General features: G+C 44.5%; 1 protein-coding gene across 1 annotated transcript in view; it reads left to right on the forward strand.

Moving 5' to 3' along the window:
* The first annotated feature begins 279 nt into the window (after positions 1–279).
* The window catches only part of LOC121432405 (phosphoprotein associated with glycosphingolipid-enriched microdomains 1), a 142,269-nt gene continuing 116,810 nt past the window's right edge, over positions 280–25,738 (forward strand). The window contains exon 1 of the mRNA XM_041630364.1: positions 280–333. The gene's annotated coding sequence lies outside the window, so the exon portion shown is untranslated. The remainder of the gene's footprint in view (positions 334–25,738) is intronic.

Here is a 25,738-nt window from a genome sequence, read left to right on the forward strand (position 1 = left end):
GGCTGCACGTCGACGCCTCCCGTGCGGGGACTCCGTGGCGTCGCATTCCCTCGGAGCGGGAGACACGCACCTGGAGCTCGGAGCGCAGCTCTCTGGGGCTGGCGGCCGCTACGGCTCTGCTCCGGTCTCCGGCGCAGTCCGGGTCTCCGCGGCCGCACGGTGCGCCCGGGAGAGTGCGCCGCCCCGGGCGCGGTAGAGCCGAGGCGACAAGGACCGGGCGGATCCTGCGCCCCCTGCCACGGGCCACAGAGGGCCAGCCGGGCTGCGCGCGGCGGAGTTGCTGCGCTTCTTAGCGCGCCGAAGCCCCAGAAGACCCTTGCCTCCTGCGAGCCAGTAAGTTGACTGTAGTTTCTGAAGTTGCAGGCAGCGTGGGAAGGACAGGTTTTATTCCTGTCGTGCCAGGCCGAGGTGGCACCTTCTATTAGCCCGGCTACAGCTGGAGGAGGGAGTGCTGGGCTGCAAAGGAGGGGGGCTTGGTACTCGAGGACTCGAGGCTGGAGTCCAGGGCTGGCTCCTGCCTCTGCTGAACGCGCCAGTTGGAAATGTGCTAGGAGAGACAGGTGCTCCGAGGGCATTGGGCCCGCCGCTAATTGCACATTTTCATCTCCTTGATTCTGCACGGCGTGGGGTCAGGGGCATCCGCCGCCTCCATCCTAGGAGGCTCTGCTGACAGCCCCTCTGAGGACTGGCACATTGCTGCTCAGGCCTGCAGGCTTTCTGTGCATCCCGCTTCACCCTTCCCCTAGGCAGAAGTTGGCAACCTCCCATAATTGGAACCTAGTCCTTTTGGGATAAAACAACTTCTATGTCAGCTGAGTGTTTTGTGCTCTAAGGCAGAGAAAATGAGAAAAGCTATCTGAGCTTTAATTCATGTACTTTAAGAATGTGGGCAAGTCTCAAAGAAAGACATTTCGGATGATGGTTGAGTTGTCCTGCATCTCTTATGTAAGCCTCCTGACCGGGTAGCTTTGCATCCGCAAGGGCTGCAGCTGTGTCTCCACTCCATTTGTTTCAAGTCCAGCTTGAACCGTATTTAATGAAAATGTTGACATGATATAGCGGTTTGTAGTCAGAATCCGGTCAGTCTTTAAATTGGAGTGTCTTCTTTTAATGGGGAGCATGGGAAGAACTCGGTGTATTTTTCAAGGCAGTTCAAGGAATTAGATACATAAATCATGCTTTAAAACACCATACATTGTACAGAGAGCATGCTCAGGATCCCCTTAGATAGAACACATCCTCTTTGTTTTAGGAAAAGTAGAGACGACTGTTCGTGCAGACAATTGTTGAGTCTGAAAGTTAAGTGCACTGATGGGTTTAATTATCTTAATAAACAAAGAGCATGGTTTATAGGTAGCTGCAGTGGCCTACTTTGAAGGGTAGAAATCTTTAACCTTTCTTTCTCAGCTGCCCCCTAGAGATTATTTTAAAGCAGAGCAATGGATTAATGCCATTGATGTTAATACTTGAGTTGATTGAATTTGTAAAAGGAATTCTTTGAAATACCATACAGCCCTGCTGTGTGACTGATAGCAGTGGTTATTATTATAGAGTACTGACCATAGAAGGTGTTACATTAACCGAGTGCTCACGTTGCCTCTGCCTTGTGATTTGTATGCATCCGCAGAGAGAAATACGTACACAGAAAAAGACACACATAAATTTGTATTTGTAATAAACACTCAGGGATGTGAGTCAACATAAGGTTTATTTAGATGACCTTTAGAAAGAGGTGTGTACATATTAAGGTGTTTCAGTGAAGAAAAAGAAAACCAAGGTGAACTAACTAGTTATAGGCACCTAATTTAAACAGTTTTTATTTTTAAGAATTCTAAGAAAAAAAAAAGGTTTTGCTTTAAAAGTTAAAAAGCTAGTCAGCACATTGACTTTGTAAGAGCATTGAGTGCTGACCTCAATAAGAAATTTTGGCCAAGTGTGTGCATCAAATAGGCTAGCCTGTTGTATCTAGGGGCCAGGTTGCTGTCTCTGTTGGGGGCATTGAGTCTGGGCAAGTTACAGTTCTGTGCCTCAGTATCCTCATCTGTAAAATGGGTGGGTGTGACAGTAGCTCCTCCCTCATTGTGTTGTGTGAGGATTAAGTGGAATCCTGCATGTGAAGGTATTGAGCTGGTGTCAAGTATATTAGGCTGACTTTGGGGGAGGGATGTTGCTTGCTGTATGAGGATAAGCTGTAGACACTATAGCAGCTGGAGGTTTACAGAAGCAGGTCACAGTCTAACAGTGACCTGTAACAGTGAGGATGCTGGCATTGGGCTCACTGCTCCAGCGGTACCTCCCTGCAGGCCGGCAAGGGAGGTGGCTTGTCTCGGTGTTAGAGAGGAGGAAGATGAAGCTGAGATCAAATAATAAGCAATTAGAGCTAGTCTGGTGGAAACTGTGTTCTTTGCCTCTGCTGCCTCAACTTGCAAGCAACATAGATGGGTTATTTTCCTCTTTGTCCATGGGAAGTTTGTTTAAAATTTAAAGTATCCAAATTGCCAGTCCATTTCTCCATGATGGGAAGCTATTATCATCCTCCTTGTTAAATACCATCCCTTGGTTGCAGTCCCCTTTAGTGCTAGTGTGAGAGAGGTAACAGGGCATTTATGCCTCCTGTGGGAACTCTTCTGTTATTTCTTTCTTCCATATATATATATATGAAAACGTGGTGTATCTTGATGCTTCATACTGGAGGTTGATGCAATCTATTCTGCCCCCTGCCTGCCTGTGTAGCTGCTGCGGTGACAGAGAGTCAAGTCGCAGTGTCTCTGAGCATAGGCCAGTGTCCATGGGGGACTCCACTCAGGCAGGAGTGGTACCTTGTGCTTAGCTTGGACTCAATGCTCTGGCATGGAAATCATTCCTCCATCCCAGCTATCGGCACACTTCCTTCAGTCTTAGTCAAAGCCATGGGAAGAACTTGTGGGGACTCCATATGAGCCATCTTGGTTTGAAATACCCATGGGCTATTGAGCTTCTTCCCTGAGTCCTATAGTGACTGAGCAGCCGTGGTACTTCTGTGAGTTTCTTAGGTTCACCTCAGTCATTGTGTTCTGGCCTCTGGCCTTTATCTTCTAGACACTAAAATCTAATTGCTAAAGGAAGTTCTTAGGGAGCGGACTTCCCCAGGTGACTTAATATTTAATGAAACCACCACTGAAAGGTTCCACCCCCTTGTCTCAAGTCAAGCCTCCCAAGAGCAAGTCGCCAGTAGGCATCCTCTGGGAGCCTGGAGACCCAATACCACAGCTGCAGTGTGCCGAAAGGACTCCTGCTGCCAACCGAGACATCTCTCCAGCTCCTGCTGCTGCTGTTTCAGCCTCCTCTTCAGAGGCTACTCACACCCTTTGCCTCCGTCACCTGTTCCCGGTCCACGTTTTCTGGTCAGATGTCTCCCAGGAACATGTCTATAACTTTAGCTAAGTCTGTGAAAATCATTTGCATATGGTTGTTTTATTTCCTGTCTGTGTGATTTCAGTGGATTTTCTGTCACCACTTTTAAATCTACAAACTTTCCCCAGACACCCGGTTTTCTTTGGCTGTCAGAAGGGCTGTGTACAGCATGCAGCCGTACCACCCTTCATCTGCCCTCTTGGTATCTGAAGCCAAACAAGCTTGGTTAGTGCTTGGATGGGGAAGGTCTGTGTGCAAAGTATGCAAAACAGTTTTAATATGGATATAAGTGGATAAAGACCATTTGCTCCTCTCTATTGCCATTCCACCTCTGACTTTTCACTTTGTATTTGAGATGCTGGGAGTTGATTCTGATCTTAGCTTCTGCACTGTATGGAGCCTTGGGAGTTCCGCCTGTTAGTGGTTGTAGAAGCAAGCAGAGATTACACCTCAAGGCCTGGTCTTTGCAGAGTTCAAGGCCAAGGGGTAGGCTTGAGAGAAGACAATCTTGCACTTGATTTCTCTGGGCACTTTTCTGGTCTCTACTGGCCATCCTTTCTGGTAAGAGCTGGAGTGAGTGGCCAGAGGGAGCACCTGCTCCGTGTTAGCTGTGCTGGCAGCATTGTGTCCACTGTTTCTCTCCACCCTCCTCTAGCCTTCGGGGAGGGTCCTGTATTATAGTCGTTCACAGAAGCAGAAATGGGCCCAGAAAGGTCGTGGGTCCAAGATGACATTAGTGAGTTTTGTAAGAAAAAGTAGAATTCAGAACCTTTTGGTATTCCTCCTGCCTCTGGGGTTTGAGCCATTGTGATAAGTCATGTAGCAGAAACTTCTGCTCTCCGGTATCTTCGCGCCCCCAGCTTGGGCTGGCTGAATAGGAAGTCTATCTCTGTATGTTTGTCGAGATAGAGCTGATTTATGCTAGATCTCAAAACCCACATTTCAGTTTGCGAAAAAGAGAGTGAAACCACGTGTTACTTTGTAAGGAATACGAAAGTTTCCGGTGACAAGGCGAACTTGCTTCATCTGTGTTTGGGGTCAGATGTTTGCATCATTGTCCTTAGAGAAAGGAGAAGTGGAAAGGCCTAAGATTTTTCTCAAGTGTTTTTTGTTTTGTTTTTAATCTAAAAATCCCTGAGTTACAACAGCGGCTAACACTCTTGGCACGACTATGGTTCTTAAAGGGAATGCCACATACCTAACAAACAGGTTCAAATGTGTCCTCTCTAAATAAGGGCATTGCATCCAACCTCCCATGTCTGTGGTGTAGCCTTCCTGACTCCAGTCCGGAGAGATGACAGAGACTCTACACCCTCTCCCTGAGATAATGCCTCTGTGGTGGTGTGGGGCAGGACAGAGGACAAAGAGACAGACTGACTGCCTAGAAGCCAGCCCAGCACATGCCGGGCAAGTGCTCTGTCACTGCCCTGCATCCTCAGCCCATTCCCCTCGATTTCACATTGGAACCAACACCTTTTCAGTTGGAATTGAAAAGTATCGCTGGAACATGCAGGCGTAGTGTTGATGGCTTCCCAATCCCTGCACCAGGCTACAACACTGAATGGTTTTCCAACCAGAAAATGATTCAAAACTTATTTTAAAACTGTTTTCTCTTTTCTAAACATAGCTCACCAGGGGACAGGAAATTTGATCTGCATGTGCCCTTTATTAGGCTACAGAGCACTCCAGCCCATGAACGTCATGGAGTGAGCATCACGGAGTGAGCGTCACGGAGTGGACTTTAAAGTTGCTGGCAGCTTTATTCCACCCTCTCCAGTTTCCCAGGTCTCCAGGTGGCCCAGCCCAGCAGGGCATAAGGACCCTTTATCTGCAGGTGGTCCTTTCACCTGCCTTCCTCAGAGTACCAAAAGGTGTGACTGTGTCAGCACTGCCGTCACAGGCTGCTGTCATCTGTCATCTTGCCCAGCCAGCCTCAGGGCTGTGTATTTATTCTCTGAGGAATGAGAGTGACCGGATGGCTCCTCATGCACCTGGTTTCGTCTATTTATGACTCCACCTATCACTGTTAAGGCCCCTCAAGCCCTTTGCCTCTAACATGGACCCTTGCTTCTTCACCCAGTAGTGTTGAACATGGGAACATGTTTAAGTGAGTCAGAGGCGATGGAGCCACAAAACAGGTGACTTTTCTTTCTTCTTTCTTTCTTTTTCTTTTTTGCTTTTGGAGACAGGATTTTCCTGTGTAGCCCAGGCTGTCCTGGAACTCACTCTGTAACCAGGCTGGCCTTGAACTCTGCCTCCCAAGAGCTGGATTAAAGGCGTGCCCTGCACCAGTACTGCTGTCTCCAAAGTGACTTTAAAAGAGGGCCAGTTGCTGACTCGGCGTGCACAGTTCCCCACACCCTCTGCTCTCAACCCTTGGGAACTGTACCCAGAGTGGCCTGATTATTTTATGCCACATCTGAAAAGAGCTGGGAGCCTCTGGTTCACACTTAACCAGTCACCAACAGCTTCTCTGCATTTACATCAACTTCAGTGAGAGTGATGTATATTCATTTGGACATTCATCAGATACATATTTTAGGAGATGAAGTGTCAGGCACAGGGATATCCTGCTCCATAGAATTGTCAAAGAACTAACTTAATAAAAAATAAATGAAAAATTTGGGAGTTAAAAAAAAAAGGAGTAAGCATCTGGCTTCCCTTCAGGAAGCTGTGCCTGGCCTGAGTTTGAAGTGAGTCTGATGATGTCACTGAGCCACTAGTAGGCTGTAGAGCAGCAGTTCAGTCCATGTGGTTGGGAACTGTTGGTGTGGCAGACATGCCATGGAGCTGAGAGGAGAGGCTGCAGTGCAGGGTCTGAAGAGACTGGTATGGCCACACTTGGTCCCGCAGTGACTGTGAGCATGTCACGCTCTGCTCTTTGGGTCCTGGGAGTTGAACTCTGGGCCTCATGCACACTAGGTAAGCACTCTGTCACTGAGCAATGTTCAGTGTTCTTTTCAGCTTTCACTCGGAGACAGGGTTGCTCAAACTGGCCTGAATTCATAATGCCCCCCAAGTAATCCTCCTGCCTCAACCTCATAAGTAACTAGGATGACCAACTAGTACTCCCAGACCTGACCTAGGCTGTTCTTTTAGAATACTCAACAAAACAGTGAGCTAGGACACAGAATGGGAGAGCCAGATTTAAAGTCCAAATTCAGACTGGTAAGGGAATAGAACTGGGGAGAGGCAGAGAAGCAAGGAGGGGCAATGACTTTCGAGGGGTTTCCAGATGCCTTGGCTCCGATAATTGAAGAGACAGAAGAACCTTTGGTGTTGACAGCGAATGTTGAGGCTGGAGCATTCCACGGGGGAAGAAGTTAAGCTGTGGATTTATGCAGAGAGACACCAGAGGGGCAGCAGAGTCTAGAGATGCTATGCAGACTTGTTGCGGGAGGTCCTCCCACTCCTCCCACCAATCTTTCACCTATCTCAGTCGGTAGAGCATGAGACTCTTAATCTCAGGGTCGTGGGTTCGTGCCCCACGTTGGGCGCCATTCTGTAGTAATAAGGGCGACAGGGCTGCGTTCCCAGCACCCCGGCTGCCTGCTCGGCTAGCTTATGCCCCGAAATAACAACACATAAACTGTATTCATTTAAACACTGCTTGGCCCATTCTCTTCTAGGCTAATTCTCACATATTAATTTAGCCCATTTCTAATCATCTGTGTGTAGCACCCCAAGGTGCGCTTACTGGGAAGATTCTAGCCTATGTCCATCCTGGGTCGGAGCTTCATCCCGGGAGCGGGGCATGGCGTCTCTCTCAGGCATCTGCTCCCGAGAGGAGAGCTGTCGAGTCTGAGCTCACTTCCTCTTCCTCCCAGTGTTCTGTTCTGTTTACTCCTCCCACCTATCCTCTAACCAATAAAATGGGCCAAGGCAGTTCCTTTATTAGCCAATGACCTTCCTCCATCACAGACTGACTTTGAAATTCAAGGCAACCACTGAGCTGCAAATGAAGGGTTTCAGTCCATTGCAGTTTATTAATGTGTCTGAGGTATTCTGGTCATAATGTGACTCTCAGTTTGTTGTTTGTTTTTAGAAAAACGGGCCTCATTACATTATAGCTAACAGTATTTGAAATGGTTGTCGAAGTTGCTGTCTGCCTGAGAGAATGTATGGGATAAAAATAAATAAAGACAATGCCACAGAAGCAAAGGGTGGGATAGGAAGGGTAAGCGAGAGAAATTTCTGACAGAAAAGTGACAGAAGCCAGGGGTAGGCAGGATGAGGCGCTTGGGTGAATGGGAGCCTGGGGACACAGAAGAGAAACAGAAAGATGCCACTGAGGGCTGCGTGCCCTTCCTTTACTGGTGTCTGTGCTGGAGATGGGGACTCTTCTCTCGTGCTTTCAGTTCCTCCCAGTCACTGTTAAGACTCTGGCTGGTAGGTGGGGACGTCGTCCATGAATGAAGTAAAGTGATCCGCAGAGCTAGGCCCAGGATCAACCTACTCATGGAGTATACTGTCACGCTTGCTCTCTTGGTTAATTTCCCTCTCTGTGGACAGAGGAACACAGCCACTTGGGAGAGTGGAAGGAATGGGAGAAAAGCTCTCCTAATGCAGAAAGTGCTGGGTTCTCCAAGGCAAGCTCATCCCCTTTTGTAAACTGAAGGAGTGCACGGGAAGGGGAGTGGAAAGCAACCCAACTGAGAGTTTATAGAACTAGGGTTTTATCACGGATGGTGCCATCAGGGAGCTGACACCTTTGTCTAGTCCTTTTATAGTTTAGGACACTCTCCGCCCGTTGGATTAGCTGAAGTACTCTGTATATAAAATTGCATGACTTTCACTTGTTTTATGAAAATAGACCTTATTATATTGTAGACAATATGGAGCATTTATTAACGGTGAAAACAGTTGTCATTGCTACCATACGTAGAAGTCCTCAAACACTTTGTCCTTCCATTTTACTCCTTCCTCCCTCCCTGTCAATTACTTCTCTCTCTGAAATAGGATTTCCTTGTGTAGCAATCTCTGACTGTTCTGAAACTCACTCTGTAGACCAGGCTGACCTCAAACTCGCAGAGATCTGCTTGCCTCTGCCTCTCGAGTCCTGGGATTAAAGGTGTGCACCACCACCACCACCACCCGGCTGCAGTTACTTTTCTTAATGTGGTGGCCAAACACCTGATTTAAAAAAAAAAAAACAATGTAAGGTGTTTTTCTTGCAGTTTAAGAAATGATGCAGTCTGCTGTGGTAGAGATGCCATGGTGCCACGCAGTCTGCTGTGGTAGAGATGCCACGGTGCCACGCAGTCTGCTGTGGTAGAGATGCCACGGTGCCATGCAGTCTGCCGTGGTAGAGATGCCAGGGTGCCACGCAGTCTGCCGCGGTAGAGATGCCACGGTGCCACGCAGTCTGCTGCGGTAGAGATGCCACAGTGCCAGGGGGTGGCTGTTCATTTGCATCTGCAGTGAGGAAGCCAAAGGAGGACAGGAAATGGAGTGAAACTATAAAACCTTAAGGCCCTCCCCCAGTGACACACTTCCTTCAGCAAGGTTCCACACCCTCTCAACAATGTCTCCACTGGGAACCAAGTAATCAACTCTGAGCCTGCAGAAGGAGCATTTATATTTAAACTACTACACTGCATTATAGAAACTGGAAACGTGAGAAAGTCCCAAGGACTGAGGGGGAGACACAGCTGCTAAATGACAAAGCTTGTTAGACCCAAAATGAGCTGTTCTGACTTCGAATTCCAAGTTCTAATGGTTCTGCTCCATTTCTTTGCCATTTGTTACTGAAGGACAACTTGGAGGAAGAATGGAATGCTTAAGACTATTTTAAAATTAATCTGCTTAAAGCATCAAGAGTAGGGACTGCCGTTGGCTGAATCCTCTGTTTGATGTACCAAAAGTTATTTATGCAAATATATCTACTTAACCTGGGGGAAAATGTGGGTTTATTTCTACAAGCATTTTTTATTTATGTGTATTGGTACTGACTATTAAAAAGCATCTATCTATAAAGCACAGAGACCTACTAGTTAAGTTTGCTCTTTGCCTACAATAGAAATTTATTTACTAATTACAGTGGATACTGTGTATGAGGAACGCGCATTTTGTGTGTACAAGTATTTCAGATGAAACCCAGTCAAGTCAAGTTTAAACTCTTGGATTCCTTGAGAGGTCCAATCATTTGGACCAATATAGCTTGTCTTGGTTTGCTGAAGCAGGTTTGTTATCTGCTTAAGGCTGAAGTCTGACACTGACATTCTTTTACCTAAGTACTACACGGTGATACAGTATAAACCTAAAGTTGCCAGTTTCACAACTTGTATTTTGGCTCTGAATACTCTAAAATTTTAATTTCCTTAATTTTGTTATTAAATACTGTGTAACTACGTATGTACAGTGATGGTTGAGTCATGAAATGGACTTGTACTCTCATAACCATTGAAACAAATTTATGATGTTGCGTTTTTTATTTCACACACACAAACTGTACCCTAGGAATCTGCTACCTGGCAATTTCCAGATGAAAACAATTTTTGGCAAGTGGCAAAGGCTGTTACCAATGCTATCCCAAAATCTCAATTTCAAGCTTCATGGTGCCAATTTTGCATTTTAGCTTCAGTAGAAAAAGTTGAATCAAAAGGGGCTGATGTTTCTACGACAGTCATTGGATTGCTCTTTTGTTGATGGTGCCATTTTTTTTTTAAAATAATGAGACATTTGTAAATTCTAAAATGTTAATAAAATGCTGGGCAGCCATCTTAGTTCTGGTAATTACTTTTCTACACAGTGGTATACTAGCCTTAATCCATTGCAGTGAGAAATTACAATATAGGCACAGGCAAATTTAAATAACAATTGAAAGTATTATGGTATTTTAAATATGATTTTATAATAATATGTTAAGTAAGTCAAATGAAGATTAATTCGTTCATTTCATGCCTCATGTGTTCCAGTTTCACCGGATGCAGATACTGTAGTCCAGAGCACAGAGCTGATTTCGGTCCCGGTGATGTGGCACTACGCTGTTTCACACACTCAGCTACACGAACAGTGAAGCTGGATTTCTCACTCATATTCATATGAGTGAATTATATCATGTGCTATGAATTTTCATTTCCTAAAAAAAGAGTAGCTGCATTTTCCTTCCTTTTTTTCTTATTCTTGTTGGATTTCAGTCATACATTTTTATATTCGTTATACTTGACATGATAGAACATGTCTAAATTAGTGATCTAATTTGAATACTATCATTATATGCACAGCTGAGTTTGAGTACAGTGTTTTTGCATAATGTGAATGGTCTGTCTCTTAGTGGATTTAAGAATTCCACGCTTCCAATTTCAGAGTCTTAAATCTATATCTACTTACCAAAAAACTCACAGGAGGAAATGCAAACATTTTAAGCCTATTTGATTGTTAAGAATTAACACATAAACCATCTACAATAGCTTTTTTATGTCCAAGAAAGTAACAAGAAATGCAGGATTAATTGAAACCCAGAGTGGTGTTCCTTTTGGTGACTAAGTTCTTGGCATCAAGGTTAAAAGCACACTTCTTTGTTATGCTAAGTGATGAATAAGGGTGTTTTAGAAAAGTATCATCATGAATTCTTAAAAATAACTGTACATATTTTTATAGTGTCTTTGACTTTATTCTATTGGTCATGTTGGCCAAAATGCATGTCTTGAATTTAAACATCAGCTCTGTGTCACGTTCAGCGTGTGCTGGGCGCGTTGGCACACACCTGCAATCCTAGCACTCTGGAGGCTAAGATGGGGGATCAATGCAAGTTCAAGGTCAGCCTGCCCTACACAGCGAGACTTTGTCACAAAAAATAAACAAAACCCGCACACACTCAACAACAAAGTAAATAAGCTTTGTATCTACAAAATATAATTAGAACTAAAATGCTTATAGAATCGTGTTAAAACAATTTGATACGAATAACAGCTTTTTGGGGCGAGTCCTAAGATGGTAGGAACAGTCATTGAGAAAGTGGTGATGCACAATGTAATAACCTTTCTCTTAAATTACCTTTCTCTGAGATGTAATGGTTTCTCCCTCTGCAGTTCGTTACCTTTCCAGCCATGAGTTATTAGCTAATAGTAGCATGCCAAAACCTGAATTATTATAGATCTTTCCTTTTAATAAATATTCAATGGCATTTTCAAAATTGTTCTCAGAGATACAGCTCATAACAAACAGCCCAGTGATGGCACGAGCCTGCTTCTTTCAGACTGCTTCTAGCCAGAGGGCGTCTGGCATTTAGAACCTCTGGACTGTATTTACACAGCTCCACACATCCTAAAACTGGCGGCCTTGGACTGCAAATCCTTTTACATCTCCACAGTTACATGGAGAATAAAGAGAATTTCTTACCTTTTCTTTTCATAATCCTCCAATGTCTGTCTTTAGAGAATCATCAGCTAAAGTTGTCTTCTTTCTGTATTCTACGAACACAAGACAGGCCTCTGTGCTGAAGAACTGTTTGATGCTTTCTTTAAATTTTTTCTTCTTATGAAGTGGGGTGTGTGTGTGTGTGTGTGTGTGTGTGTCTGTGTGTCTGTGTTTCTGTGTATGTCTGTGTGTGTGTGTCTCTCTCTGTGTGTGTATGTGTGTGTGTGTAATCACATCCACAAACGCTTGTGGAGATCAGAGGACAACTTTCAGGAGTTGGTTCTCTTCCTCTGCTGTGAATTCTGGGGATGGAACTCAAGCCATTAGACTTGCACAGCAAACACTTTTTATCCACTGAGCCACTATGGTGAGGAATTTTATGCTCCAAAATGTCTGTCTATAGTGCTGAAGTTGGAAAGCTGTCTGAAAGATGGAAGCACCTGTTGAATTTTGCTTTGTACTTTCTGTGCAGCTAGAGAGTGAGATGGTTCCAATGAGAGGCCTGTATTCAATGTGATTACAGAACACCGAGGCACAGTTTGCACCTCACAAGTGTGCACTTTCCTTGCAAGAATGACCGTTAAATAAATTTTAAATTTAAATTAAATAAACTTGAAATTTTCTGTAGTTCATGCTGTACTTGGAGGAAAGAGGTGTGATTTATGATTATAGACTTCATGGCTAATTATAATGTGATATCTGGAGGTCATCATGTTCCCTGTCTGCAGCAAGGACCGGTTATTTACAGACACCAGTTCTCATTTCCCTAGCTATTCAGGATTAGGCAGCATTACTGTCTTCTGTCCCCATTTCAGGGCTATTAGGCCGAAATCCTAAGAAAAAAGGGTGTTGTTGACATAAAGTGTCGCCTTTGAGTTGGAAATGCCAGTGTTGAGTTGAAGATGCCAGTGTTCAGCATCTTCTGGAGGTAGAATTTCTGTGTTGTTAGAAGAGTCTGTAACTGAAGCAGGTTGTGGTGTTTAGGAAGCTCCAGAGCTGGCAACCTGTTGCCCCAGCTGAGCTCTTCAGTTCCAGCTGGAGCCCTGTGCCTGACACAGTGTCTCCATGTCGGAGCCCTATGCCTGTCACGTGTCTCCATGCTGGAGCCCTGTGCCTGACACAGTGTCTGTCTCTACACCGGAGCAGAGCCCTGTGCCTGTCCCAGTGTCTCCACACTCTCTACTGTTCCTGGCAGCCATGAACCTTTGTTGTTAGCTTTATCTCACTTGTCTTTCTCTGCTTCTCCTTAAAAAACAACAAACAAACAGAAACAATAACAGTAAAAAAAAACACAACAAAACTCTGGACATCTCATTTGGAATGTGAATTGTCACTTGTCCTCTTTTCCACTGCTCATGTTTCCTGTGGCCTTTCCATACCACATGGCTGTGTTCATTACAGCCAAGGGATGAGCCTGCATGCAGTGCAGCGAGTGCCATAGTCAAGAGTGGGCCATGTGCCCGCCTTTCAGCTTCTCTCTGCTTTGTTCCTGCGGTCACGAATAGCACCCTCTCTCCTACACTCTTCACCCTGTGAATCCATCGAGTAAAATCATGTGGAAACTGCTATGCTGAAGTCAGGTGGATGTCCTCATGATTGGGGCTACAAAGGCACTAGGCTGAAGTCAGGTAGATGCCCTCATGACTGGGCTACAAAGGCACTAGGCTGAAGTCAGGTAGATGCCCTCATGACTGGGCTACAAAGGCACTAGGCTGAAGTCAGGTAGATGCCCTCATGACTGGGCTACAAAGGCACTAGGCTGAAGTCAGGTAGATGCCCTCATGGCTGGGCTACAAAGGTGCTAGACTGAAGTCAGGTAGATGCCCTCATGACTGGAGCTACAAAAGTACCATCTCTGGAATACTTGCCTGTCTGGAAGTTGTGCAGAGAACAACAATTCATGTGCCAAATGTCTTTTGGAATTCAGCTTTTCCACTGGGCATGATGGTGCATGCCTGCCTGCTCTTCACCCAGGAGAAGGAGGCTGAGGAGAAGATAGTTTGAGGACAGTGTGGGCCCCATAGAAAGACCCACTCTTAAAAGCACAAGCAAGAACTGGGCTTGGTGGCTCATGCCTTTAATCTCAGAACTCAGGGGGTGGAAGCAGGCGGATCTCTGTGAGTCTGAGGCCAGCCTGGTCTACACAGCAAGTTTCAGGACAGCCAGGGCTACATACTGAGACAAACAGTGAAACAAACAAAAGTCAGCTTTTAGAAGGTAATGCAAACCACAAAAAAAGAAAGGTAATACAATTCGCATACCCTTAATATCTAGAAAACACAGTTATTTCTGTATCTGCACAGAGAAAAAGCTCAAACCAGTTCAAATGAAGTTTTGGAGCAAATTCATGCAATAGAAAACAGTGAATCAAGTTTTCAGAAATGTCTCCACTTTAGCTGTAGTTTGCGTCTCAGCCATAGGAAGTTTCTGAGGATGCCAGGGGGTGCAGGGTGTTACATTTTATTTGTCAGCTCCCTGCCCTCTCACCCTCTGCCTCGTGCACATTGTATAGGACTTAGCCACGATGCTAGCATCCCATCAGACTTGACACAGTGCCAAGTCAGCTGCTGAGTTGAGTGAGCGAAGGCCAGGTGTGGCTATGGCCAGCCAGCCTGTGGTTTGTGGTTTCCCTCTTTGTGATAAGCCTGGATTGGAGCCATGCTTACCTTCTTCAGCGCTGGGGCCCGGGAAGACTGAGGGAGTTTATTAGTTTAAAAAGCATATCCATGGATATGGCTGGGGAGAGGTCCTAGTTGTTTATATAAAGGCCTTGCCACCTAAGCGAAGGGACCTGGGTTCTGAGCTCAAGTATGCACATAAGAGGTCAGATGAGGAGCTACCTGCCAGCGAGTCGAGCCAAACCGCTGGGCTCCAGGTCCAGTGAGAGACTCTTCTTGAAAGCTAAAGTGGAAGCAATAGAGGGGGTACCGCATGTGGATGGCAGACCACCCTTGTACACACGTATCCAAATGATCACATGTACATGGGCTTACACACATGTGCACATACACACCCAATCCCTAAATGAATACTTAATAATTTGTGAAGAAAAATCCCTAGGCAACAATCCCAGCAAATGGGAATGATAATCCCAGTTATCATTCCAAATAGCTTGAGAGCCTTTTCATGCCCATCACAAAATTTCAGGATGAGAAAATAGTTGGTATAAAAAGACACTGGAAACCAGGGAGGAAAATCTACTAGGAAATTCTTTCCTTTTTTCCCCATGATATTTATTGAGCTCTACCTTTTTCTCTGCTCCCCTCCCTGCCTCTCCCCTCCCCTCTTCAACCCTCCCCCAAGGTCCCCATGCTCCCAATTTACTCAGGAGATCTTGTCTTTTTCTACTTTCTACTTCCCATGTAGATTAGATCTATGTAAGTCTCTCTTAGTGTCCGTATTGTTGTCTAAGTTCTCTGGGATTGTGATTTGTAGTCTGGCTTTCTTTGCTTTATGCTTAAAAACCACCTATGAGTGAGTACATGTGATAATTGTCTTTCTGTATCTGGATTACCTCACTCAAAATAATGTTCCATCCATTTTCCTGCAAAATTCAAGCTGTTGTTATTTTTTCCTGCTGTGTAGTACTCCATTGTGTAAATGTACCACATTCTTCAATCGAGGGGCATATAGATTGTTTCCAGGTTCTGGCTATGACAAACAATGCTGCTATGAACATAGTTGAGCACATGTCCTTGTGGCACGATTGAGCATCCTTTGGATATGTACCTAAAAGTGGTATTACTGAGTCTTGAGGAAGGTTGTTTCCTAATTTTCTGAGGAATTGCTACACTGACATCCAAAGGGGTTGTACCAGCTTGCATTCCCACCAGCAATACAAGTGTTCCCTTTTCCCCACAACTTCTCCAGCATAAGTTGTCATCAGTGTTTTTGATCTTGGCCATTCTTACAGGTATAAGGTGGAATCTCAGAGTTATTTTGATTTGCATTTCTCTGATGACTAAGGATATTGAACATTTTCTTAAGTGTCTTTCAGCCATTTTAGATTCCTTTGTTGAGAGTTCTCTGTTTAGGTCTGTACTCCATTTTTTTTTATTGGATTATGTGATCTTTTGGTGTCCCATTTCTTGAGTTCTTTGTATATTTTGGAGATCAGACCTCTGTCTGATGTGGGGTTAGTGAAGATTTTTTCCCATTCTGTAGGCTGTCGTTTTGTCTTGTTGGTCATGTCCTTTGCTTTACAGAAGCTTTTCAGTTTCAGGAGGTCCCATTTATTAATTGTTTCTCTCAGTGTCTGTGCTGCTGGGTTCTATTTAGGAAGTGGTTCCCTGTGCCAATGCATTCAAGTGTACTTCCCACTTTCTCTTCTATAAGGTTCAGTGTGGCTGGCTTTATGTTGAGGTCTTTGATTCATTTGGACTTGAGTTTTGTGCATGATGATAGATGTGGGTGTATTTTCATTTTTCTACATGTTGATATCCAGTTATGCCAACACCACTTGTTAAATATGCTTTCTTTTTTCCATTTGATATTTTTTGCTTCTTTTTCAAATATCAGGTATTCAAAGATGTGTGGATTGATATCCGGATCTTCTCTTTGGTTCCATTGGTCCTCCTGTCTGTTCTTATGCCAGCACCAGGCTGTTTTCAGTACTGTAGCTAGGAAATTCTTTCTTGAGGTAAAGAAAGGTACTTTGAACTCAGGAAAGTCAGGGGCATGATGAAAACTGTATGGGTCTGGTGTGGGATTCCCCTCTGTATGCTGTGAATATCATATCATTGGTTAATAAGGGAACTGCTTTGGGCCTGTATCAGAGCTATAAGGAAACAGAGCTAGGCGGGGAAACCAAAGTGGAATGCTGGGAGAAAGGAGGTAGAGTCAGGGAGACACCATGGAGCCTCCGCCTGAGACAGATGGCGCTGAAACTTTGCTGGTAGGCCACGACCTGGTGGTGATGCACAGATTAATGGAGATGTGAAGAAGGACGCTTAAAAGAAATCCCACACTAGCTCAGAATTGAGAAATAGGTAATTATTTATTTAGGAGTAGACTCACAAATTAGGATCCTCTGCTGGAACAGAGATCAGAAACTGAAATCCGCAACTAGAACAGAGAGGCCGGAAAAGAGGCTGGATGCAGGCTCTGCATCAGCATATATAGTATAAGAGGCCATGCCCCAGTGGGCGGGCAACCACTAAATAAGAAGCTAGAGCTAATGGGCCAAGCAGCGATTTAAATGATATAGTTTCCGTGTGATTATTTCAGGGCTAAGTGGCCTGGAGCTAACTAGTGGCCTTACTCCAACTGGACTCACAGTCAGAAGGAGGGCATGGCTCAGAGCAAAACTCCAAGGCATGTTCTGAATCAGGTTCCTCACCGCCCTGTAAAATAATGATACCAAATAAGCCTCCACGTCATTTACTCATAAATCCCCCATCTGCGTTCTTTTCCACACTCCAGGGGTTGTGCTCAGGTGGGTCTGAACTGTTTCATATGTTTGGGCACTCCTGCCCTGCTCGAAAGCCACTATGACTGTGAATGCAGATTTGTGAAAAAAGTTTGCTTTTTCACAAGTAAATGTGCATTCTATCATAGCAAAAATACTAGATTAAAAACCTTCTACAGATTGTGGGACCCATACTATCACATCAACGATAGAGGAAAAATGTATGCATTTATAGGACCATCTAAGATGTCAGCCTTCTGCTAGATCAGATCACCATCCAGGCCGCTAATAAGATCTCAGAAGGCAACTTATAGTAGTTGCAGTTGCCTGTACGAGATGAAGGCAGTTAACATTCTAGCATGGAGAAGGAAGGAGCTATTGGCATCTGAGAGCTTCTAGGGGAGGGAAGTCAGTTCTCTTTCAGGGTGTGTCCCTGGTTGATCAACCACAGTTCAGTGGATGGCTCCACACCCGGGAATGTGCAGACAGCACAAACCGAACTCTATGAAGAATTGTTTTGAAAAGACATGAAGTTGGAGCCATAAAGAAGTGAGGATGGACCTGGGAGCAGTTGGGGATAGTGGGGTGAATATAATCAAAATGCATTATGAATTAATTACAATGGTAGTGCAAAGCTGAAGGTCAGCAGAGAGAGTGAGGTGAGGTGGTATTTCGGGTGCTTCCATAGCATTCAGGAATATGTGCTAGGGAATGGATTGCAATAAACTTATTACAGTTGTTTCCATCATTTTTATTCCTTAATTGCTTCTGTTTGTTAGGTCCTTAGTTGTTTCACCAACATAGAAGATGAGCCATGAGTATAGAGAGACTGAATATCAGCATTTGGCTGTAAAGGCATGAACCCCACTTTTCCTGTTTGCAGAGTGCTGCCTGCCCTTGGCATCTCTGTATATAAGTACCTGCTGCTCCAGCACCAGCCAGAGCTTTCCAGTCAGATAGCCTCTCTGCAAGTGACATTTCCCTGCTTCCTCTTAGGGGGAACTGCTCTCATCTTACCCTGGTATTTTCTCTTGCTGTGTATCCTCTGGAGTTTGCACACATTCTCCATGTTACCACATTTCCCATTCTGCCCTCAGAACCTCCCCTTCTCTCTGTTACACACTTCCCCCCAAGCTCTGTGTGTGTGAGCCATGCTCGTTTGTGTGATAGTGTTCCAGACTAGCTACACATTAGCATCCCTGGCGAGGACTACAATTTACTGACTGGTTCCTACCCCTTTGATTAAGGACCCTGCTGTGGGGTCTCGACCTTGATGGGTTTTGAAAAGTGGAGGTTACAGCTGATGTTGATAATTAGCGGTACTCAAAATATCGGCATACTGTCTATATGGAGAGCCATTGTGAGAGCTGGAGAGTTGGCTGTGTGGTCGAGAGTGCTTGGTTTCCAGAACACAAGTCTAGGCCGCTCACAGTGGCCTGCCACACTAGCTCCAGGATGCCCTTTTCTGTCCTCCATGGACACCCATGTTCACATATTCACACAGATACATAATTTAAAAATAAAATAGATCTTTAAAAAGAAGAAGAGGAAGAATTAGAAGGAAGATGAATCACCATCATCATTGTAGTGGAAGGAATAGAACTTTTCGAACATGATGGAAGTTCTGCTCCCCAGTCCTCTTCTTGCTTTCGGTTTCAGCTCAGGATTATGGTAAGTGGCATCCATGCCCACTTGCCCAGTGTGACTTTTCCCCCACTGCCTTCCCTTAGATTCTTATCAGTAGGTCCCAAGCAGTCATGTGACCTCAGTAAGTAAGAAAGCGTTCTGGGTGAGTCCTGAGGCTGGCTATGAGGATTTTCTTCATAGGCTTGCTCTCATACAACCCAGGGGTTCCAGTTCTTCTTAGGTGACTCTGTAAACTAACAGGCATGCTCCTGCTTCCACCCCTCCCCGCCCCACACCTGCAGTTAGCTCACTACCCAATGCAGCGCCCACAGAGGACCCATTCCCTGTTCCCAGTGGACCACAGGAAAAGATGGATGGCGGGCCTCTACTCGGAAACAGTGATATGGATGTCATGTTCTAAATAAACAAGCGAGAAGAGCCCACACCTAAACTGCCATCTCTTCGTGATTTTTTTCTCTTTATTTTCCTGTTTTAAAAATAGAAAATGGATATTTTCCCATACAGTCTAGTCCTTTTCTGATTTCACATCCTCCATCTTCCCAAATGCTCTGCAGCACTCTTCCTCATATATTGGCAGTTTTAGGAGTTGGCAGAGACTGGTTGGGATGGCCGGCTTTATACAGCCTATCTCTAGTTTCTTCCTAGAATCTCTGTGGCCAGAAAATGTGTGTTTTTCTAAAAGGCACAAAGTAGGACCTTTGACTGTGCCCAGTTGTCCCATAGTCTCCAAACAAGCTGAGAACAGTTAAAACACGAGTGTTCGCAGAACTCTCTCGACCCTGTTGCTTTATTAATGGACATTTTTCTCTAAGACAACAGTTTTCTTTTTATTCAAAGGTAGGAAAATATAAGTGAGGTAATGCTGGTACTAATAATAAGTACGCCAAGCTGTCTGATGTGAAAATAACTGACACCCAGTGATAAAGAGATGGTTTACTCTGCGAGCTTCTTTTCACGGCAAATGGCTAAAGCCTTCTTCAATGGCACTGGATTACAAAGTTCTTTTTATGTGTCACTTTCCTCTGGGCACAGATTCTGCACAAAGCAAACTGTGCCCTGCGCTTGTCCTATTATGAAGTACGAATGCAGCGTTTCTACCCATCGGCCCTCATTCCTCAGTGTGAGAATACTCTCCAGGCTGGTCCATTGCAGGCTAATAATAGATTAGCATCCTCATCCACTCAGCCTTTGTTTACAGGGTACCTAAGTATCAGGCACAATGGTAGGTAGCAGACACAGCAGCCAACAGCCGTCTGCCTTGATTTTCAAGTGACTGTCAACCAATTTTAGGTCCTTGTTAGAAAGTAAACTATATTCCTGTTATTGAGAGTGATTAGACCTCTGGGGGTGGGGAGGACCACACAATATGACATTTATGTAGTATAAATATAAGAGACAAACAGGCCTGGAAGGACTTGTACCCTGACTAGACAAAGAAGATCCAGGGAGAAGAAGAGAGAATTAAGGATGGATGCCTGTGCTCACAGCAGGGCGTCTTTGCTATGGCCTATGTCCAGCTTTGTGTTTTAGGATGATCAGACACCATGACCACAGCAACTACTCTATAAAGGAAACATTTAATTTGGGCTCACTTACAGTTCAGAGGTTTAGTCCATTATCATGGCTGGAAGCATGGCAGAGAGCAGGCAGACGTCGTGCTGGAGAAGGAGCTGAGAGTTGGACCTCTTGATCCACAGGCAGCAGAAAACTGTCACGCTGTGCAGGACTTGAGCACATATGAGATTTCAAAGCTGGCCTCCGCCATGACACATTTCCTCCAACAAGGTCACACCTCTGAATAGTGCCACTCCCCACGAGCCAAACATTCAAACACATGAGTCTGTGGGGGCCGTACCCCATATTCAAATCACCACAGTCATTTCGGGTAGCATCTAATTCATACAAGATGAATTAGACCCAGAAATAGGAACTCAGAATCAGAGCTAAGAAACACAGTATGCCAATCCAGTGTTGAAAGACTACTGTTGGGGGCCTCTTCTGAACTCACAGCCTGGCGAGACAGAAGGCTAAGCTCACTGGATAAAGTGCTCATCAGAAGTGAGGACTTCCAGGGCTAGGGGTACGGCTCGGGTGGTAGCTTGTCAACCGTGCGTGAGTCCCTGAACTCAGGGATGGCAGCACATGCCTGTAGTTACAGCACCCTCGAGATAGAGGGGAGAGTGGAGTCTGAGGTCTGCTACATGACAGATTTGAGGCTAGCCTGTGGTACATCTCAACAAAGAAGGTGGAGTCTGAGGGTCAGCTTCCTGGTCTGGTGTTTACCTAAGAACGTAGAGTAGGACCTCGTCTCTAGGTAGCTCATCTCAGGCAGGGATGCGTGGGTCACTCATCAAGAAAAATTGTATCTGATAACTGTACCCTTTCTTTAGTATTCCACTTAATTCTCGCAAGAACCCTGTGAGAGAAGCTTATTTTTGAGTTACAGATTAGGAAGTAGACTCCGTGCAGTTAAGCATCTGGCCAAAGGTCGCACGGCCGGCTCTGGCCTGTCCGACAAAACAGTTTACTTCATTTCATAAACAGACCCTCGCGTGTGTCAACGGTAAGAGCATATCCACCCCGTCCAGAACCGGCCATGAGCGAGCACGTCTCACAGGGGAGCATCGTCCTTCTCTCAAACCTGGGGCTCTGGACAGCCTGTCTTGGGTTGGAACCAGAAATATACAGTTTTGCAAGCTTTTTCTTCTAAGAGTTTAGTTGTATTTCTCAGAGCTAGAATTGCAGATGCAAGCAGAGAATATTTATCTTGCACAGAAGGTATTTGACCTGTATGGCCTTTGTTTCTTTTTGCCATTTTTCCCCAATAGGACTGAAGCAGGCTAAGGGGTAGCAATTTTTTTTTTTACCACCCATAGACTTCAAAACCAACCATTATGCATTACAGAGAGTTGTGCCGCTTCCAGCTGCCATGAATCATTTATTTCTTAAGTGGCTCTTGAACCAGGAGCTGTGCGGATGATGGTGAGGGGTGGAAGGAAGGTTGCTGACTGGAAAGCACACTGGTAATCACAAATCATAGTTAAAAGCTGGCTCGCAAATGCACTGGCTTCAGTAAATTAGCTATCTGTCTCCTTCTGAATGTGTGAGGCCCAGTTCTGCCTTCGTTTTCCTTGGTGGATAGGATACTGAATGTGTTTATCTGGAGGATTTAATTAGATTTCATCATGATGTGGGGTTTGACCTCCTGGGAAATATGTGGACAGAAGAACCTGAACTGGATAAGAGAAGAGTCTCCCAAGCTAGCCTCTCTCTGGCCATCTGCAGCTGACCAGGGACAGACCACAGGGCACTGCACCGAGGGCGCCCAGAACACTGACCATGGCTTACCCTGGACTCAGACTGGGACCTGCCTGTCTCAGCTTCAGTGATTCACAGAGTGAATTCAGAGTAGCGCTCCTGGCCATTTTATTCGCGATCCACTCCAGGTTTGTCACCCTAGAGATTGCTACACGTCTCCTTCGAAGCATGAGGCTTGCACACTTTGCTGCAGTTATTGTCATCAGCAACAATCAATTTCATTTGCCACCGTGTGAGGGTGGCAGTCCAGAGAGGCTGATGTCTTGTGTCCAGGTTTTCCCATAGTCACACTGCGCTGCCTGGGGTGTGTGCTCAGCCTCACTCTCTCTGCTCCCGGTGATCTGGGGCCATGTCTGGGAGACTTGTGTGAAGACAAGGCAAGCCACCCATGGGTGCAGCATGATTCCCTCATCTGTGCCCACAGTTGTAAGCAAGGGAGAGAGGAATTTCAGTGACACCCTTGAAGGGGAAAAACTGTGTGCAGTTAATTCCAGTTTGAGGGAAGAGTAGACATGTATAGGGAAACTAGCTTGGGGATTATAGCGAGAACATTCTATGAGTTAGTTCTATGCAATGTCCATCAAGTCTGGAAACATTTCCTAGCTCTGTCTGTGCATTATAAAGTAATATTGGCATACTATTTATCATGAATGTTCATCTATTTTTATACTTTATTACCACCACGAGGTCTTAAATTTTTTTAAAAAAAATTAATTGTATTAGATAGTGTTCTCGATGACTGTCTGTGTCTGATAGCTGGCTTTCTCTCCAAAGACAAGATGTCTTATCTGGGGCAGATTTGGGTCAGGCGTGCAGTCTGTTCTGGTTTCACTCAGCAAGTTTGATGGCCCCAGAAGGCTGTCTACAGGTAGCATGCTATTTTCAAGCAGTCATCCCTTGATAGGCATGGCAGATGTGTTATCAGATGCCCTGCAGATGTTAAAAATCATTCAGGCCTATGTATAAAATGGCATAGTATTTGCATATAATCTATACATGTGTTCCTGTTTATTTTAAATAATATAGATTACATATAATGCTAAATATAATGGAAATGCCATGTGTAGTAGTTTGAATGAGAATGGCGCCAAGGGCTCATATATCTGAGCCCAGGAGAACCCTTGTTAGCTTTCTCTTTCTGCTTCACAGTTGCAGATTTAGATGTACGCCCTGGGTCACTGCTCCAGTGCCAGGCCTGCCTCCGTGCTGCCAGGATAATAGTCTGAAACTGTAAGCCCCAAATAAACTCTCCTGTAAGTTGCCTTGGTCATGGTGTTTTACCATAGCAATAGAGAAGTAACTAAGACACCTTGCAAATACTTAGTACATTGTAGTTGTTTGAGAGAAAATGGAGAGGAAAAAGTTGTGCATGAGGCTAGTTACATCTATAGATGGAGACCTAGGGGCTCGGGGGCAGCATTGTTACAGGTTGGTTACATCTATAGATGGAGACCTAGGGGCTTGGGGGCAGCATTGTTACAGGTTGGTTACATCTATAGATGGAGACCTAGGGGCTTGGGGGCAGCATTGTTACAGGTTGGTTACATCTATAGATGGAGACCTAGGGGCTTGGGGGCAGCATTGTTACAGGCTGGTTACATCTATAGATGGAGACCTAGGGTGGCAGCATTGTTACAGGCTGGTTATATCTATAGATGGAGACCCAAGGGAACTCGGTGGTAGCATTGTTACAGGCTGGTTACATCTATAGATGGAGACCTAGGGGACTCCGTGGCAGCATTGTTATATACCTTTAAGCCCCCATCCCCTAAGTTCTTGTTAAAAGTCAAGTGTTCTTTTCAAAAAATATTTTTAATTTTATGTGTATGGGTGTTTTGCCTGCATGTACGTCTGTGTGCCATGTGCGTGCAGTGTCCAAAGAGATCAGAGAAGAGGTCAGATCCCCTGGAACTGGAATTACAGATAGTTGTGAGGTACATGTGGGTGCTGGGAACAGAGCAGCAAAGGCTCCTAACCACTGAGCCATTTCTCCAGCTTCAAGACAAGTGCTCATGAAACATGGAACTGTCAGAGAGTGAACTGAGAAGCAGTGCTGTGGCTTGTCGAGCTCATGGATTCTGCAAGGGTTTGGGCTGGGCTCAAAGAAAGACATGGCAGAAGTCACGATCTAGCCTGCACTCCCTGTATTTTGTTGTGATAGTTTTTCCTCTTGAAGTTTGTCATTACAAGAAATAAGTTCCAGATTTTATGTCAGTCTAAGGAATTAAAGAATCAATTATTAAATGAGAGCCCATTCCATTTGACCAGCAAAGTGGGATATTCTAATGACCTTACTTGGGAACAATCTTCAGTGTTTTTTTTTCTCTGTTCACGGTAGAAGAAACTTAATTTACAAAGTTACAGTATTTTTTAATTTGTCACATCAGCTCTGAGATGAGTGATTAAATTTTGGATAAGGATAATAATCAGATGTGCAGAAAGACATCAGAATTTAATGACAAGTTAATGCATTTATAAATACTTCTCTCAGATTCAGAGTCTATACATCTGTCATACTTAATATATCTAAGATGAAATCACATTTAGAATGAATAATTTTTATTTTAAATCCCATTATGAAAAGAGAAATTGTCACTTTAATATACATAAATGTATTTTGAAAAATCAGGCAGGTGTCTACAACACTGTTTTGAAGGTACTATTGTTTGATTCTGTAGCCTGGGATATACCTGTTAGAAATATGATTGGTATAGCATGCCACTTGTGGATGGACAAAGTTTATATGTACTTTGCCATATAGTAAAGCTTGCCTTGAGTTATCAATTCATGTATTTGAATTCTCAAGTATATAGAGGAAATGAGCTGTTCGTAGTGCCTCTTTGTGAGTTCTCATTTGGTGCCCAACACAAAGTGGATCTTTGCATTATGATCTTCTGTAGATGGAGATTGCTTGTTCATTTCCTGGCCTCCCATACCCAAATAGTAACACAGGAACTATATTAATTACAACACGGCTTGGCCTATTAGCTCAGGCTTCTAATTAACCAACTCTTAAATCTTCTTAAAAATTTTTTTTGTTGATTTTATTGAGCTATACATTTTTCTCTGCTCCCCTCCCTTTCTCTCCCCTCCATTTCTACCCTCTCCCATGGTCCTCATGCTCCCAATTTACTCAGGAGATCTTGTCTTTTTCTACTTTCCATGTAGATTAGATCCATGTATGTCTCTTAGGGTCCTCTCTATTGTCTAGGTTCTCTGGGATTGTGAATTGTAAGCTGATTTTCTTTGTTTTAAAAGTCACTTATGAGTGAGTACATATATTTGTCTTTCTGAGTCTGGGTTACCTCACTCAATATGATATTTCCTAAATCCATCCATTTGCCAAAAAATTTCAAGATGTCATTTTTTTTCTGCTGTGTAGCACTCCGTTGTGTAAACGTACCACATTTTCTTTATCCCTTCTTCAGTCAAGGAGCATTTAGGTTGTTTTTAGGTTCTGGCTATGGCAAACCAATGACAATTAATGGTGCTACACAGATTACTAAATATGGGTTAAAGCAAGATGTGAGAATTAGCCAATAAGAGGCTGAAACTAATGGGCCAGGCAGTGTTTAAAAGAATACAGTTTCTGTGTAATTATTTCGGGTAAAG

The sequence above is a fragment of the Microtus oregoni genome, unplaced genomic scaffold (genome assembly GCF_018167655.1).
Source record: "Microtus oregoni isolate MIOR12 unplaced genomic scaffold, Mior012 000034F_ref0000314, whole genome shotgun sequence".
Classification (NCBI taxonomy): domain Eukaryota; kingdom Metazoa; phylum Chordata; class Mammalia; order Rodentia; family Cricetidae; genus Microtus; species Microtus oregoni.